The sequence below is a fragment of the Sinohyriopsis cumingii genome, chromosome 7 (assembly GCF_028554795.1).
Source record: "Sinohyriopsis cumingii isolate HCF-2022 chromosome 7, ASM2855479v2, whole genome shotgun sequence".
NCBI classification, from domain to species: domain Eukaryota; kingdom Metazoa; phylum Mollusca; class Bivalvia; order Unionida; family Unionidae; genus Sinohyriopsis; species Sinohyriopsis cumingii.
In genome coordinates, this window is record NC_142967.1 from 126,883,660 (window position 1) to 126,900,180 (window position 16,521).

Consider the following 16,521-nt stretch of genomic DNA (forward strand, 5'->3'; position numbering starts at 1 on the left):
TAAGAAGTTAAATTCCGACATTTTCTCGAAGAAAACCGAGTTATTATGTCAATGTTTGTCTTCATATTGTTGGAATAAATATATAATGCGGATAATAAAAAGGAAGTTCTCGAGTTGGCTGTGTTATTCATGTTTAGGGTGACAATTCTAGTTTTCTTAGATGATGCCCGGATGTAACGAATTATAAGTTGCGTTATCAATAGTATTGACAATAACTTACGCTACTGTTGGACCAGACGTAATTATATGATTGTCCTGTCCGATTAACGCTTCAAACTAGACACCGTGGAGTGGCCAAAGAGAGGTGATATTCCGTCTTTGTGGAATTAATGCACCGCCAGATGTCTTTCACACACCAACACGTGTCGGTTACTGTAGATCGCGAGGGTGTGAGCGTCGCGTTATTTCCAGAGCATGGTAGCCTCATCCCCCCTGCAGTGTAATCATTGTGCAGTATGCAGTGCTACTTACATAATTGCACATGTATCAAAGTGAGTTAGTTGTATGTGAACAAAGATATGGGAACGATGCCGCTCGCTCACAGATTGTATGATTTCCAGACTTAATGTCTGTTACCAGTCATACTGCCATTGTATTAAAGATACTAATTAAAACCTTAAACCCGTGTCAAACATTTTTTAAATTAAATTTTGAGCGTGCACTAAAAACTCACACGGTGTAAGTGTCAATATAAAGCAATTAAGACTAAATTATACGGGGTAAGTGTCAACCTTAAACAATTAACACTGAATTTACGGGGTAAGTGTCAACCTTAAACAGTTAACACTAAATCACAAGGGGTAAGTGTCAACCTAAAACAACTAACACTAAATTACATGAAGCAAATGTCAACCTAAATTAATCTTATTTTATTTGTTACTGCTCAAGAGTTTGCGTGGTTGTCCCTACTATGGCGATTGGTTAATTAAATTCCCTTTTATGGTAACAGAAAGGTCACGTATGCATCAAAAAAGGCTGCTGAATCAGAGATTGCTATTTAGGTACGCTGAGCCTTCGAGTCGAACATACGAGTCGATCACAGTCAAACGGATGTCATCTAATAAACGTATGTCTCATAAAATTACGGTGTGTGTGTGTGTGTGTGTGTGTGTGTGATTTGGGTTTTGAATGTAGCGTTAACAATGTTTCAGTCATATCGCTAAGATGCCTGCAGTGTGGCAGTTTATTGTGACGTCTAATACCGGGACATCAGGCTGCAGACATATAACATGATTTCCCACCCAGTGAATTATCCTGACACCAGGCCCACCAGTCTTAACAGTAATCGTTTATTGCTGAGCATCAAGCGAGGTAGCTGTCAGTACAATTGATGTCTTTGATATAAATCAGCTGGGGTTCGAACCCGCGACCTCCGGCATCCAAGGCGGACGCTCTAACCACTAGGACACCGGAGCGGTCCGCTATCATCAAATTACGGTAAAAAGATTTAAATGAATATCTATAAAAAAAAACTTCTCCATGGAAAAGTGAATTATTGGAGACGACTTCAACTGGATCAAAAATCCCAAAGATAGAAGCAGAGGGTTTAACGGAGAAGACAAGTTACTTAAATATTCAATTGATAACTTTATAAAGTAAAACAAACTTACAACATATTAGACGTATGCAGGGTAAAAAGAACACTATACATAAAAATGTAAAATCAAGGTAGTAGCATTGATAAATTTTATATGTCAGATTTTGGATTAAAATATGCAGGTAAATGCGACATTATGCATGCAGAATTTTCAGGTCCCTGTGACATTAAAATGGAAAATAGATTAAAACTGGGTGATGGTGGTAAGGGAAATGTAAATTAATGAACTCAGTACTTGAAGATGACGAATACAAAATAACTAATTATCGAACTACTAGACTAGATAGTCTCAAAGTCTTAAATAGTAATGAATACTTGGAAGAAGAAAAAATGCAGCAAAAAGGAAAAGAATACGAATGTCTACAAGAGTCTACATTACGAGGAATACAAATTAGGGTAGGGTAAATTTTCAGAATTATACAATAAAATAAGGGCAATCGATATGAGAGAGGACTTGAAAAAGGGAATTAACAACGGCATGAAATCTCAGCGCGCCAAGTTATTTCCACTCAAAACGGAACACTGTTTTCTATCATAAAGGCCATTCGGCTACTTAATTAACTGGTCAATTATTGTTTTTTTCTTTTCTTTCAAAATCAATAAAACCATAGGAGATAACTAAAGAACATGTATTAAAGCCAGTCCGAAACATCAATACCATAGGCTAATAACACGAAGTACAACACTGCAACATGACCAGTACGCATACACAAAAGAACATCAACACCATAGGTTAATAACACGAAGTACAACACCGCAACATGACCAGTACGCATACACAAAAGAACATCAACACCATAGGTTAATAACACGAAGTACAACACTGCAACATGACCAGTACGCATACACAAAAGAACATCAACACCATAGGTTAATAACACGAAGTACGACACTGCAACATGACCAGTACGCATACACAAAAGAACATCAACACCATAGGTTAATAACACGAAGTACAACACTGCAACATGACCAGTACGCATACACAAAAGAACATCAACACCATAGGTTAATAACACGAAGTACAACACTGCAACATGACCAGTACGCATACACAAAAGAACATCAACACCATAGGTTAATAACACAAAGTACAACACTGCAACATGACCAGTACGCATACACAAAAGAACATCAACACCATAGGTTAATAACACGAAGTACAACACTGCAACATGACCAGTACGCATACACAAAAGAACATCAACACCATAGGTTAATAACACGAAGTACAACACTGCAACATGACCAGTACGCATACACAAAAGAACATCAACACCATAGGTTAATAACACGAAGTACAACACTGCAACATGACCAGTACGCATACACAAAAGAACATCAACACCATAGGTTAATAACACGAAGTACAACACTGCAACATGACCAGTACGCATACACAAAAGAACATCAATGGATCTTTGGTAAAGATCAATAATAGTAAAAGGAAACTGCCAGAAACGATGGGTCTATGGAACTCGTGGTAGGTGTCTAGGAAACTCGTGGTAGGTGTCAAGGGAACGACGTGCCCATAATGTCATGTATTTGAAGCCTTCCTATGCATAATTTGAACTATCTAACCGTAAAATAAAGATTAATCTCTGGACCTACTTTATAAACCTTTTGGCCAAATAAAAGCAACCGAGTGGTCAGCCTTTAGTTTATTTTTTAATTAAGATTGTTTGACTGATAGATGGATGGAATGATTAGTGGATTAATCATCAAGCTTATTAATTAGGTAAAAGGTATAGTTTATAATAAATAAAAAAGAAAGCCAGTTCAAGACGATATGATTTCTTCTTTTCATTTCTCTTATTCAGAACTAGTGATCTTCGACAACAAAACTGCATTGTGTACGGATACGCTGATCATCAGATAGTCTGCATGTCTGTATATTATGTGTGTACAAATACGTTGATCATCAATCAGATAGTTTTCATGTCTGTATATTACACGTGCACGTATACGCTGATCATCAATCAGAAGATGTACGGATACGCTGATCATCAGATAGTCTGCATGTCTGCATATTACGTGTGTATGGATACGCTGATCATCGATCAGACAGTCTGTATGTCTGTATGTTACGTATGTAAAGATACGATGATCATGAGATTGTCTGCATGTCTATATATTGTATGTGCGGATACACTGATCATCAGATAGTTTTAATGTCTGTATATTGTATGTGTACGGATACGCTGATCACTGATCAGTCTGTATGTCTGTATATTGTATGTGTACGGATACGCTGATCATTGATCTGGCAGCTTGTATATATGTATATTACATGTAAACGGATACGCTGATGATCAGTCAGATAACATTTGCTCAGTTTTACCAACAAAAAAAACAAGCATGCAGTCTTTAACATTCGTCTTAATAACACCTATCGGAATGACACTTGTCAGTATATATATATAAAGAATGAGGGATGTTGAACGCGTATCTGCGTCGGCAAAGGGGGCAAATCAGCTGACCCCGTAGTGATGCCCCTGGTGGGTCCATGGCGTTGCCTAGCGGGATCGGACAAATTGGAGTCTGGTTCAGATTGTATGCCATCATGGAGCAGGTCTACTTACTGTTTAAACTCACTAGTATATTTGCACTTTTTGCAGATTTGTGTGCGGAATAAAATTGATTGAACTTCCCCAACAGTGATCTGGGGCTACCGGACATTATGTACTGGTTGATCCAAGTCTAGTTCGTTAATTTTATATGGTAATTTGCTTTATATCGATTACTGTCGATCGTTATTCAGATGGTCCTCGGGCCATCCATCGACAGCTGAGGGTAAAAATCTCGAGAATTGCAAGATCAAGGCGATCATCCGTCTTAATTTTAATTTTTATAACCGTCTGAAGGTCTAAACCACACACAGTACCATCGTACATGTCATAAGACAGAATTCTCGCTTCACGATGGCAAATTATTTTCAACTGCCTGACAATGCACCACTATTTTCTTCCGTACCACAAATTCCCCTAACCTCGTACACCCCCACTCACAATTTTAGGGAACAATGATGCCACTGGAATAGGTTATGTCACACTTATGTGTGTATTGATCCAGATGATACAATCCATACAGTGATGCTACTGGAATAGGTTATGTGTGTATTGATCCAGATGATCCTGCGCAAGTTTTCATTGTTAATTATCTGATAAATGTAGGTTAAATATTTATTCATAATAGGGTCTTTAAATTTTGTTGAATGCTGATTTCATACACTATATACTTTAATGATTGTTATATATATATATATATATAATGCATGAAATAAGACTTAAAAGTTCGGGTTTTAAAAGAGTGATGCTTTTCGTTTCTTTCTTTGTTCATTATCTACGACTTGTTTCTTAAATTGTGTCTTATAGTATGGAACATAAGAGAAATGTCTGAATAACTTATTGGCTAAATCATAAAGTGAAGTTGTCTTCACATGCAACATTATTATTTAATATTTAACGGTTCGGATAGTTGATGCCTTATATTTCTTATTATTATTCTTACGAACTGAAACTCTATGAAGAATAGAAACACGTGGTGTCCATGCATTTGAATATATCAAAGGCATCAAGGATAATTAGGTTTCAAGATGTTTAGTCACAACGTTGGTCAGTGTTAAAGCTCGATTAAAGGCTAATGTTCAGAAACATATGGCCGATGGACTCGAGGACAAATAAAATATATTTGCATCGATATGAATGAAATTGACAATATTTTCTTTCCGTGATCCTCTTAATCAATCGAATAGTTTCCACTAGCTGCATTCAAGTCAGCCTCAATGAGCAGGCAGCCCTGGGTGTGCAAAATAAACATGAATTCTCTCTTCACTTTATTCCAGGCTTACCAATGATAGCAGACATACCAGCGCAGCGACGGCCAATCAGAGAGCGGGATTCTACAAGCTGCTGTATCGGTGTTCAGTAAATTGATAGTAGTGAATGTGTGAAGACGGCGAAGAAGGCTATGTAAACTACTTGGAACGGCTACCTTGACTGCCTGTATTCTGAACGCATTGATTCATTTGTGTCACGGATAAAATCAGTTGCATGGGATTTTCTATTTGAGATAAAATGAAGCTATCAGGAACTATTAATCTACAATGAGAATTTAAAAGGTGAGTTAGCATTGTTGCGCGCTGCGGCCTATTGAATGAAAATCGAGTACAAATGCTTGTCACTCAATCGCTTGACAGCGGCGGTCTCTTTGACTTTATATGTCAATCGAGTCTTTGAGTGTTTGCGATGATGTTTTAATATATACCGTACTGTGTCTGGAGTTGTACCTGGCTTTTTATGCGTCTAGGCAAACAGAAGGTTGGTATTTCGAACCCGGATATTATTGTTTTGCTCTCTTTCTCTCTAGGTTGTGAATTTGTATGCGGTATTGTCATGGAATTTGCAATATTTTGTAAGCAATTGATGGGTACTATAGTTCAACGCTAGGGTATGTAATTGGCTATTTATTATTTTATCCATTTTGATGACACTGTTACCAGTCGACATAAAAGATATTACCAGGGAGAAAACATATTCCTACCAATTCGGTTTGGTATGTTATCAATAATTGTAAATTCAAATCAGTTAGGGCGTTCTTTGTCAGCCTTCTACCCGCCCAATCATTGGCATGTATGATTCTGTTTTAATTTTGTTCATTTACGGACATTTGTTTAATCAGGGACATACATTCTGTGATAGAATTAGGTTTATGTGTTCGCCGTCTTCAGACAGGGACGGTTCCAGAAGTATCGTCATGGGGAAGTGTTCACGCGTTGGCGAGGGCTTCTGTCGAACGGAACCCCTTGTGATGGTCAAGTAGTTACGATGTCGTAGCTCCGCCGTCGACGAAATGAGGGTACTAATATTAGTAATAGTGGTGCAGATGACCATGCCCCCGGAAGCTCATACATATTAAGCGTATCCATAGCATAATTTTATCAATCAGACTGGTAGGGTGTGGTGCATGCACACCAGTTTTTAACTTCACCCTCTTTTGGATCCGGCCCTGCCAGTTACAGGGGCTCGTTACAAAGAAAATTTGGAGTATCCGTCCATGAATCAAGGGATGGGGGTTCTAACCTGTAACAATTGATTCAAGGACGGATACTCCATATTTTCTTTGTAACGAACCCCTGTGCTGCCAGTAGCCTAATCTTAGAATCAGTGCTGTTTTGAATTGTACGTGGTTCAGGATTAACGTACACCTAATATGGTTACTATAAATAAACAGCATGCAGAGTAATGTTAGTTTACGGAAAAAACACATTTACAGAGAGTTGCAGTAAATGGAGGAAAATATATGATTTTGATACACTGATAATGATAAAAATCATGGACGTGTCCACTACAAAAGTGAACATTGTCAAGCATGTACGGTATGGTGTATTGCAGTGTTCATACATAAATACAGTTTCTTTGTACAATATTTATTTGTCCATTTGGTTATTGATTGTCAAACTCAGTTTTTATAATGAATCTATGGCCACTTCAGAAATACCAGTCTTTCTCTCTGTCAGCCAGCATTTGCCATTCATTACACCATATATGTTATACACAGCTGATGATATTGTTTCATAATCCATTGAAATCATTCCATGCTATTATTGTTTACCTGTAACTTTGTCACTGTTTATTGTTGTTAACAGAGCACCATGTCCTGGGATTGGTGATCCTTATTAGTCCTCTGGCTGGGAGAGAGAGAGAGATATACATGTTATTTATGTTTCATGTCTTGTTGACTGGAATTAACACATATAATACATAAAGAGAGAGAGAGAGAGAAAGAGAGTGTTTTCTGTGTTGTGTTGACTGGAATTAATACATCTGCAGAATGTGTTTAACCACATATGTTATTGCTTAATTGCCTAACTGATTAGTAGTAACTTAAGCATTCCATTTATTTTCTCTCAGTTCAAGTAATAAAGATAATTGAAAACAGTTCTGAGAACCAGTGGTGACATAACGTGGCAGCTATCATAGAGGGAGTTGACTTGTCTTCTGGTGACATTTATGGTAACATATTGTCCATATGACTGCCAAATAACCTCTTTCCAGTGGATTGTAAATGAATAAATATATCATTTTGTTGCTATTTCAATATTTATTTAATTCATCTGTCTGTCTTGTCATATTTGTCTACCAAGTTGTAACTTTGCCTTATATTTGCAGAGCAAAACCTTCCTTCAAATTTGACAGTAAGATATCCCAGGCATTTTCATAGCAGTTGTATAACCATAGCCCAGGCATTATGATCACAGTGACCCAACCATAGCCCAGGCATTATGATCACAGTGACCCAACCATAGCCCAGGCATTATGATCACAGTGACCCAACCATAGCCCAGGCATTATGATCACAGTGACCCAACCATAGCCCAGGCATTATGATCACAGTGACCCAACCATAGCCCAGGCATTATGATCACAGTGACCCAACCATAGCCCAGGCATTATAATAGCAGTGGCCCAGCCATAGCCAAAGCATTATCATAGCAATGGCCCAACCATAACCCAGGCACTATCATAGCAATGGCACATCCATAGCCCAGGCATTATAATAGCAGTGTCCCAAAAATAGCCCAGGCATTAATATAGCAGTGGACCAACCATAGCTCAGGAATTATTATAGCAATGGCCCATTTGTAGCCTAGGCATTATACTAGCAATGGCCCAACAATAGCCCAAGCATTATTATAGCAATAGACCAACCATAGCTCAGGAATGATCTAGGCATTACCATAGCAGTGGCTCAACCATAGCCCAGACATTATAATAGCAGTGGTCCAACCATAGCCCAGACATTATCATAGCAATAGCTCAACCATAGCCTAGGCATTATAATAGGAGTGGCCCAACTATAGCCCAGAGATTATCATATCAATGGCCCAACCATGGCCCAGGCATTATCATAGCAGTGGCCCAACAATAGCCCAGGCATTATAATAGCAGTGGCCCAACTATAGCCCAGGCATTATTTTTGCAATGGCCCAACCATAGGCCAGCCATTATTATAGCCATGGCCCAACCATAACCCATGCATTATCATGGCAGTGGCATATATATATATATATATATATATATATATATATATATATATATATATATATATGAGAGAGTTTGAGAAAGGGAGAGAGAGAGCATACATGTATGTGTGTATTTGTGTATGAATTAGTGGACCAACCATACCTCAGGAATTATCATAGCAATGGCCCATTTGTAGCCTAGGCATTATGCTAGCAATGTGGTTTCATACCAGCAAGCTGTACAGTTTTATACCAGCAAGCAGTAATTTTTATCCTGGCAGCAAACTATATAGTTTCCTATCAACAGTCCTTTTCATGTAAGTTTGTGATGCCCTTTCTTTGGTTCTCAGTGTCAAATGTTATACCCTTTCTTTGGTTCTCAGTGTCAAATGTTATTGGTTCTCTGTCTGGTATGTTATAATGCTGGATGATGAAGAGGGATTATTTCAGTAAGGCTAATTGTTAAGATGGCAGTAGCCACAGGATTAGTCAAGATGGCAATAGCCACAGGATTAGTCAAGATGGCAATAGCCACAGGATTAGTCAAGATGGTGATAGCCACAGGATTAGTCAAGATGGCAATAGCGACAGGATTAGTCAAGATGGCAATAGCCACAGGATTAGTCAAGGTGGCAGTAGCCACAGGATTAGTCAAGATGGCAGTAGCCACATCATTAGTCAAGATGGCAGTAGCCACAGGATTAGTCAAGATGGCAATAGCCACAGGATTAGTCAAGATGGCAGTAGCCACATGATTAGTCAAGATGGCAATAGCCACAGGATTAGTCAAGATGGCAGTAGCCACAGGATTAGTCAAGATGGCAATAGCCACAGGATTAGTCAGGATGGCAATAGCCACAGGATTAGTCAAGATGGCAGTAGCCACAGGATTAGTCAAGATGGCAGTAGCCACAGGATTAGTCAAGATGGCAATAGCCACAGGATTAGTCAAGTCGGCAGTAGCCACAGGATTAGTCAAGATGGCAGTAGCCACAGGATTAGTCAAGATGGCAGTAGCCACAGGATTAGTCAAGATGGCAATAGCCACAGGATTAGTCAAGATGGCAGTAGCCACATCATTAGTCAAGATGGCAGTAGCCACATCATTAGCCAAGATGGCAGTAGCCACATCCTTAGTCAAGATGGCTTGGTTGGTTAGCTTTGTACAGCAATCTCAGCTCATAGCTAGAGTATGCCAAGAAAATTGTAGGTAATGATTTTGCCAAAGGCACACACAGGCAGCCAACTTGGGCTGGCCTGTGCAGGTATCAAACGTTTGACCATTCGATTGCATTCAGTGTTATGCTGATACTCAACCACCTGAACTTGTATGGTGCCCTCTTTAAGATACAATTGATGACACCTGAACATGTATGGTGCCATCTTTAAGATACAATTGATGACACCTGAACTTGTATGGTGCCCTCTTTAAGATACAATTGATGACACCTGAACATGTATGGTGCCATCTTTAAGATACAATTGATGACACCTGAACTTGTATGGTGCCCTCTTTAAGATACAATTGATGACACCTGAACATGTATGGTGCCATCTTTAAGATACAATTGATGACACCTGAACTTGTATGGTGCCCTCTTTAAGATACAATTGATGACACCTGAACATGTATGGTGCCATCTTTAAGATACAATTGATGACACCTGAACTTGTATGGTGCCCTCTTTAAGATACAATTGATGACACCTGAACTTGTATGGTGCCCTCTTTAAGATATAATTGATGACACCTGAACTTGTTTGGTGCCCTCTTTAAGATACAGTTGATGACACCTGAACTTGTATGGTGCCCTCTTTAAGATACAATTGATGACACCTGAACTTGTATGGTGCCCTCTTTAAGATACAATTGATGGCACCTGAACTTGTATGGTGCCCTCTTTAAGATATAATTGATGACACCTGAACTTGTATGGTGCCCTCTTTAAGATACAGTTGATGGCACCTGAACTTGTATGGTGCCCTCTTTAAGATACAATTGATGGCACCTGAACTTGTATTGTGCCCTCTTTAAGATACAATTGATGACGTTAATGTCATGTCTTTTACTTGGGGTTACAAAGTAGGTTACACTGAGAGTGCTAGTGATGTGTCTGATCCCCTGTATTACATTGGGTAGAGTGTTAATGTATTTGCTTTCTAGTTTTACAGTGCATAAAATAATTCCAGTGCCCTATTGGCTTCAGTATTTGTACTTGCTTACCAGTAGTTGCTTGCTTTTCAGCAAGAAATTTGTCCATTTTTGTTCTACTGAGTTTTAAAACCAATCAGGTCATACTATATTTTCTTGTCAGTTTAAAACAGAATTATCACTTTTTTAATCATTTATCATGAAAAGGACCTGATGGCTTTGTTGGTTTCATTATATTGACAAAATGCAGGGGAGTTTATAGTAACAGATGTTTAACAGATAGAAACCTTTGTGGGAGAGATTCATTTGTTGACAGATAATTAACAGGGTTTTGTTTAGCAGGATTGGTTTTGATGTAATAGTGTCACTCATTTGATGTAGCAGGATTTGCAATCTTAAAAGCATTTCAGGTTAAGTAGGTCTGTAACATGGAAATTGTATTAATGATGGTGTTCATTTGTTTTTAAAGAGTGATGTGGTTGTCAGCGTTGTCTTGATCCTGACTTGGAGTAAGGCATGGGTTCTAGGAGGAAATTTGCGATATTGTCAAAATTGTTTCAGTGTGTCAGTCTTGTGTGCTTCTATTTAACACAACTGGTTCCTTTTGTCTTTTGGCAATCTTAGATGAAAAACAGGCATATGCAGCCTATGGCCCATAGGCTTCATCCAGCCTATAGCCCATAGGCCTCATCCGGCCTATAGCCCATAGACCTCATCTGGCCTATAGTCCATAGGCCTCATCCAGCCTATAGCCCATAGACCTCATCTGGTCTATAGCCCATAGGCCTAATCTGGCCTATAGCCTAGTTTTAATTGGTTACATTTACATCATATAGTTGGCATTAGAAACCGCTATGTAGCCCGTGCAGGGATAAATTTGCACAATCCTGATGTAAAAGATTTTAAAAGTTGTTATTGCTTACTGATCATCATCCAGATTCAGATTGTGTCTTTACTTCATCAAGGTCACAAGCTTATTTTTGAAATGGGAGTAGAAGACAAAGTTCCCATGTAGAAGACAAAGTTCCCATGTTAATTTTGATTAAATCAAAGTATGTCTGAATCCTAGAGACTTTAATTGTAGAGACTTGTTGTTTGGATTTGCTGTTTTTATCAGACGTAAGCAGACTTGTGAAAATTTTACCTTTGTTTTGCTTATTTGACCCATGACCCTAGCCTCCTTTTTTGCTTAATCTCAAAATTACCCAGTTTTTGCAAAAGGATCATTTGTCCTCGTGACAGATCTTCCAAAATGATTTGACCACATAGCCTGACTGAAATTAGAAATAAAAGCAAAAATTTTGAAAAAGCAATCATTGCTGTTAAATCAGGATACTAGCATGTCAGTGTTTTTGACGTCCCAGTCTCTTCTTTTATTTGGTGGAGGTTAGTCTGGGAAGCAGACTAACTTTACAGGAGCAAAGGTCAGCAAGGTCAAGCTGTTGTGTATAGCATTACTGCTATTAAAATGTTACTGCTGAATGCATTCCTCCATTGCAGAATCTTCTGTATGAAAAATATGATGATTAGTTGCATGCCCCAGCCAGGAGCATGAGTGGATCATGCGATACTAACATTTCTCCACCCAGTGGGATGATTTATTGACATAAAAAAAATGGTCGATTTTCGGCATGAAAGAATAAATCTGTGTACTAGCAGAAGTTTAAGTATTGTATAATTGTTAGTTTACCCCATCCCCCAACAACATTTTTCAATAAATTATGATCATAATGTAATTGAATAACTTTAAATCATATATTCCATAAGACCATAGCGTTGCACATTAACATTTTTCATCCATCTATTTAGAGTATCTGCCAAAGTTCAAGGATATTTAGATCTGATTGGATAAAAGCACACACATCTCTGACCATGTCACTTGCATGGGATCATGTGAAAAAGCAATACTAAACATATTTTAAGATTATGAAATTTGTAAATCATAAAAACTGGACAGCAGACAGTATGCAGTCACAAAGTACGGTTTTATGTTGTTTTTTTTGTATGGAAGTTTCAGATCTTTTCTAGATTTTAGGTCTAGACTCTTTTAATAGTTACCGATGAATTGATGGTTTGAAGTCAAAACTGGACCAATAATCATTTGTTTCTGAATTAGATTTATATGCCGAACATTGTTGGCAGCTTGCATTAGGGGTAAGGATGGCCCTATTGAAGCCCAAGGTTACTGGGACTGAAGGAAGAAACATTTGTCGACAATAACATTCGTTTTATGTGTCAGGACAAATCTTGGTGGATGGCATACATGTTGTGCAAGGAATAAGTGATCTATTCATGCTGGGGTTGAAATGTTCAAAGCAACATGCCCAAATGCCTTTCAAGGTGTCTTTGATGTTTGGTATGTATATTAGAATAGCGGGATAAGTGCGCATTTTGCTGTTCACAGTAATTCAATTTCTTAAGTTAAGCATTTAGTCTTTCAAAAGCAAAAGTCCATTGATGATGGTGCATTCAGTCAAAATATATTTTGTGACTGGGGCAAGCTCCAAATGCTTTGTGTACATGTGAAATGATTTTCGTTTTGATGTGTGTATGTAGTGACATGTTATGGCACATAAGTACAATGGTGGCCACATGATGGGAAGTAAAGTTAAATGTAAGAAATGTAAATTATTGCTGTGAGAATGCTAACTTAAATAGGTATGACTAATATCTTGATGGTTGAGATTTGGACTGGCAAGCATATTTTCTGTTTTTTGTTGTCACATAATACTTGATCAAATAACAACCACCCCACCCAGAATTAGATAACAATTAATGAGTTAAAAACAATTTATTTTAAATGTGATTTACAGCATTGAATATTTGTAATGTTTTTTTTTTCTTCATCCAGTCAACCATTATTTACATTTTTACTTTTATTTCCATGGCCACACTCCAACAATGTGTTAAGATATCTTTATGAAATTTGGTTCACAGGATAGACTAGCGTAGTAGACATGCATTTTGCTATTCAATATTTTGTTGTTTCAGTAGTTTGTTGTCATCCATTTGTCTATTCACCCATTATTCTTGCTTTTGTTTCAGGAGCATACTTGGGATCACATCCTGGTATAATTTGTAAATATGAACCTGAGAAATATAAAATCTTTGATGTGATGTTTTGTTCCAGGTAGACATTTTGGTGGGGATGGAGATTATGTTCCATGTACACATTTTGGTGGGGGTGGAGATTATGTTCCAGGTAGACATTTTGGTGGGGGTGGAGATTATGTTCTATGTACACATTTTGGTGGGGGTGGAGATTATGTTCCAGGTAGACATTTTGGTGGGGGTGGAGATTATGTTCCAGGTAGACATTTTGGTGGGGGTGGAGATTATGTTCCAGGTAGACATTTTGGTGGGGGTGGAGATAAAGTTCCATGTACACATTTTGGTGGGGGTGGAGATTATGTTCCATGTACACATTTTGGTTGTGTGGAGATTATGTTCCATGTACACATTTTGGTGGGGGTGGAGATTATGTTCCAGGTAGACATTTTGGTGGGGGTGGAGATTATGTTCCATGTACACATTTTGGTTGTGTGGAGATTATGTTCCATGTACACATTTTGGTGGGGGTGGAGATTATGTTCCAGGTAGACATTTTGGTGGGGGTGGAGATAAAGTTCCATGTACACATTTTGGTTGTGTGGAGATTATGTTCCAGGTAGACATTTTGGTGGGGGTGGAGATTATGTTCCATGTACACATTTTGGTTGTGTGGGGATTATGTTCCTAGTAGAAGTTTGGTAGAGATTACATTCCAAGTAGACATTTTGGTGGGTTGAGGGTATAAGATCTTGTGTCCTTATTTAGTTTTTTGGATTTTTTCGTTCATTTTCTATACATTTGCAGCTTTATGGGTCAGATGTAAAGTTATTAAAATACTTTGGGGCAGGTATATTGAGCCTTAGCTTTTGGTAATTTTGATGTGTCCTTGGAATTAAAGGGAGATTCATACAAGTTTCTGACAAGGAATAGTACTCACTAGTACATGGAGATGATTTGTAAATTGAGTATGGTCAGTTACTGATCCATATATACTGTTTTGCAAAAGTTGTTTTTATTTTTTGGGGGGGGTTGCCTCCATTTTGTTGATCTTGTGGAATTAGATGATAAATCTTACTTCCTGTTTACTGTCTTTGTCTGCCTTTATGCTGAAAGTGAAGTGACCCTTGTTTAAATACCCCTTCCCTCAGGTGAGATCAGAAACTTAATATTGGCATTCCCACAGGGACTGTCAGCTTTTTAAAATCCTTGACTAAGCTGTGGACATGATTTAGGAAATTCAATACCTTGTAATTATTTAACATTTTTCAATTAACAGTTACTACCTAGAAGTACTGTTACAATGTTTACTGCCTAGAGGAAGTACCAGTACAGTATTTACCTCCTTGAGAAAGTACTAGTACAGTATATACCTCCTAGAGAAAGTACCAGTACAGTATTTTTTGCCTAAAGAAAGCAGTAGTACAGTAACTTGTGTACTGTTTGATATTGTTACCTGTTAAGGCTCTAATAAACAGTAACAAAAGAAAGAGTGAAAACAACAAGCTTTGAAAAACTTAACAAATAATTTGTTTCCCTGGAAGAAAACAATGTAAAAAAGATGAAAAAATAAGAACTTAGTTTTAAAGAAATCAGATAAAAAATAATCCAAGAATAATCCACTAATTAAATTTTAGAAGTCCTAGTAATGAAATGTTGTGCTGAAATTTGAGTTTGAGTCCCGACAAAAAATCCAAAATGGAAGGTGATGACTTATACTGTAGCCTTTATATTACGGATGTATCTAAAGTTCATTGTTGATCCACAAACAATATTCTGGTGTTTGAATTTCCAAATAAAATTTAAATAAATGTTTTTGTCCAAGAATTCTGTATGAGCACTCAAATATTTCCAGGAAAAGAACCGATCTTTTGGAATCCAAATAATTTGAATAAAATTAAAATGTAACTCCAAACTGGTCAAAATGAAACACTTTCAGTGTCCAAGGTAAAAGCCCAAACTGAGAAATACCTCTCTAAAGATCACTATTAAGTCTAACTACTGCACATTTTCGGAAAACCCAGAATTGTGAAATAGAGGCTGTTTACAATCTAAAGTCACATACTCCCAGTTTGACCTTGATAAAAACCAATCACTATACTCCAAGAATAAAATAAAAATAGAAAGTTGTTTACTTGTCTCAGTTATTTCTGATTCAAGGTTGGGAACTAAGTCAAAGATAGAATCAGTGATTCTATTCTTAGGTGTTTATGAAAAGAGTCAGGTCAAACTGAATTTAAAAAAAAAAAAATGCCAGATCAAGTAAACAAGGTTACATTACTTTTTCATGTAATGAAATTAAAAATAAAATGATTTTCAAACTTACAAACAATTAAATTCACTCAGCTATATTTAATCAGATATATATATAACAATATCTTGGCATGATTATCTTCGGTACTGTCTGATATCTTGGGTAGAATTGTTTTGGCATAACTAACTTGCAATGGGTACTATATGATATCTTGGGTGGAATTATTTTGGCATAACTGTCTTGGGTACTGTCTGATATCATGGGTGGAATTGTTTTGGCATAACTGACTTGGGTAATGTCTGATATCTTGGGTGGAATTGTTTTGGTATAGCTGACTTGGGTACTGTCTGATGTCTCAGTCACATGGCAAAAGATGCATCTACCTGAGATACCGGACGCATACCATAACCTATGAATATTGTATTTGTGTGAATGTATAGCTAAATT

At 37.5% G+C, this 16,521-nt stretch overlaps 1 protein-coding gene across 4 annotated transcripts in view; it reads left to right on the forward strand.

Annotated features, from left to right (window-relative positions):
* Positions 1-5,582: 5,582 nt before the first annotated feature.
* Positions 5,583-16,521, forward strand: part of LOC149796087 (roundabout homolog 2-like) — a 394,782-nt gene continuing 383,843 nt past the window's right edge. For all 4 annotated transcript variants that reach the window (XM_089966001.1, XM_089966005.1, XM_089966004.1 and 1 more), the window contains exon 1: positions 5,583-5,717. The gene's annotated coding sequence lies outside the window, so the exon portion shown is untranslated. The remainder of the gene's footprint in view (positions 5,718-16,521) is intronic.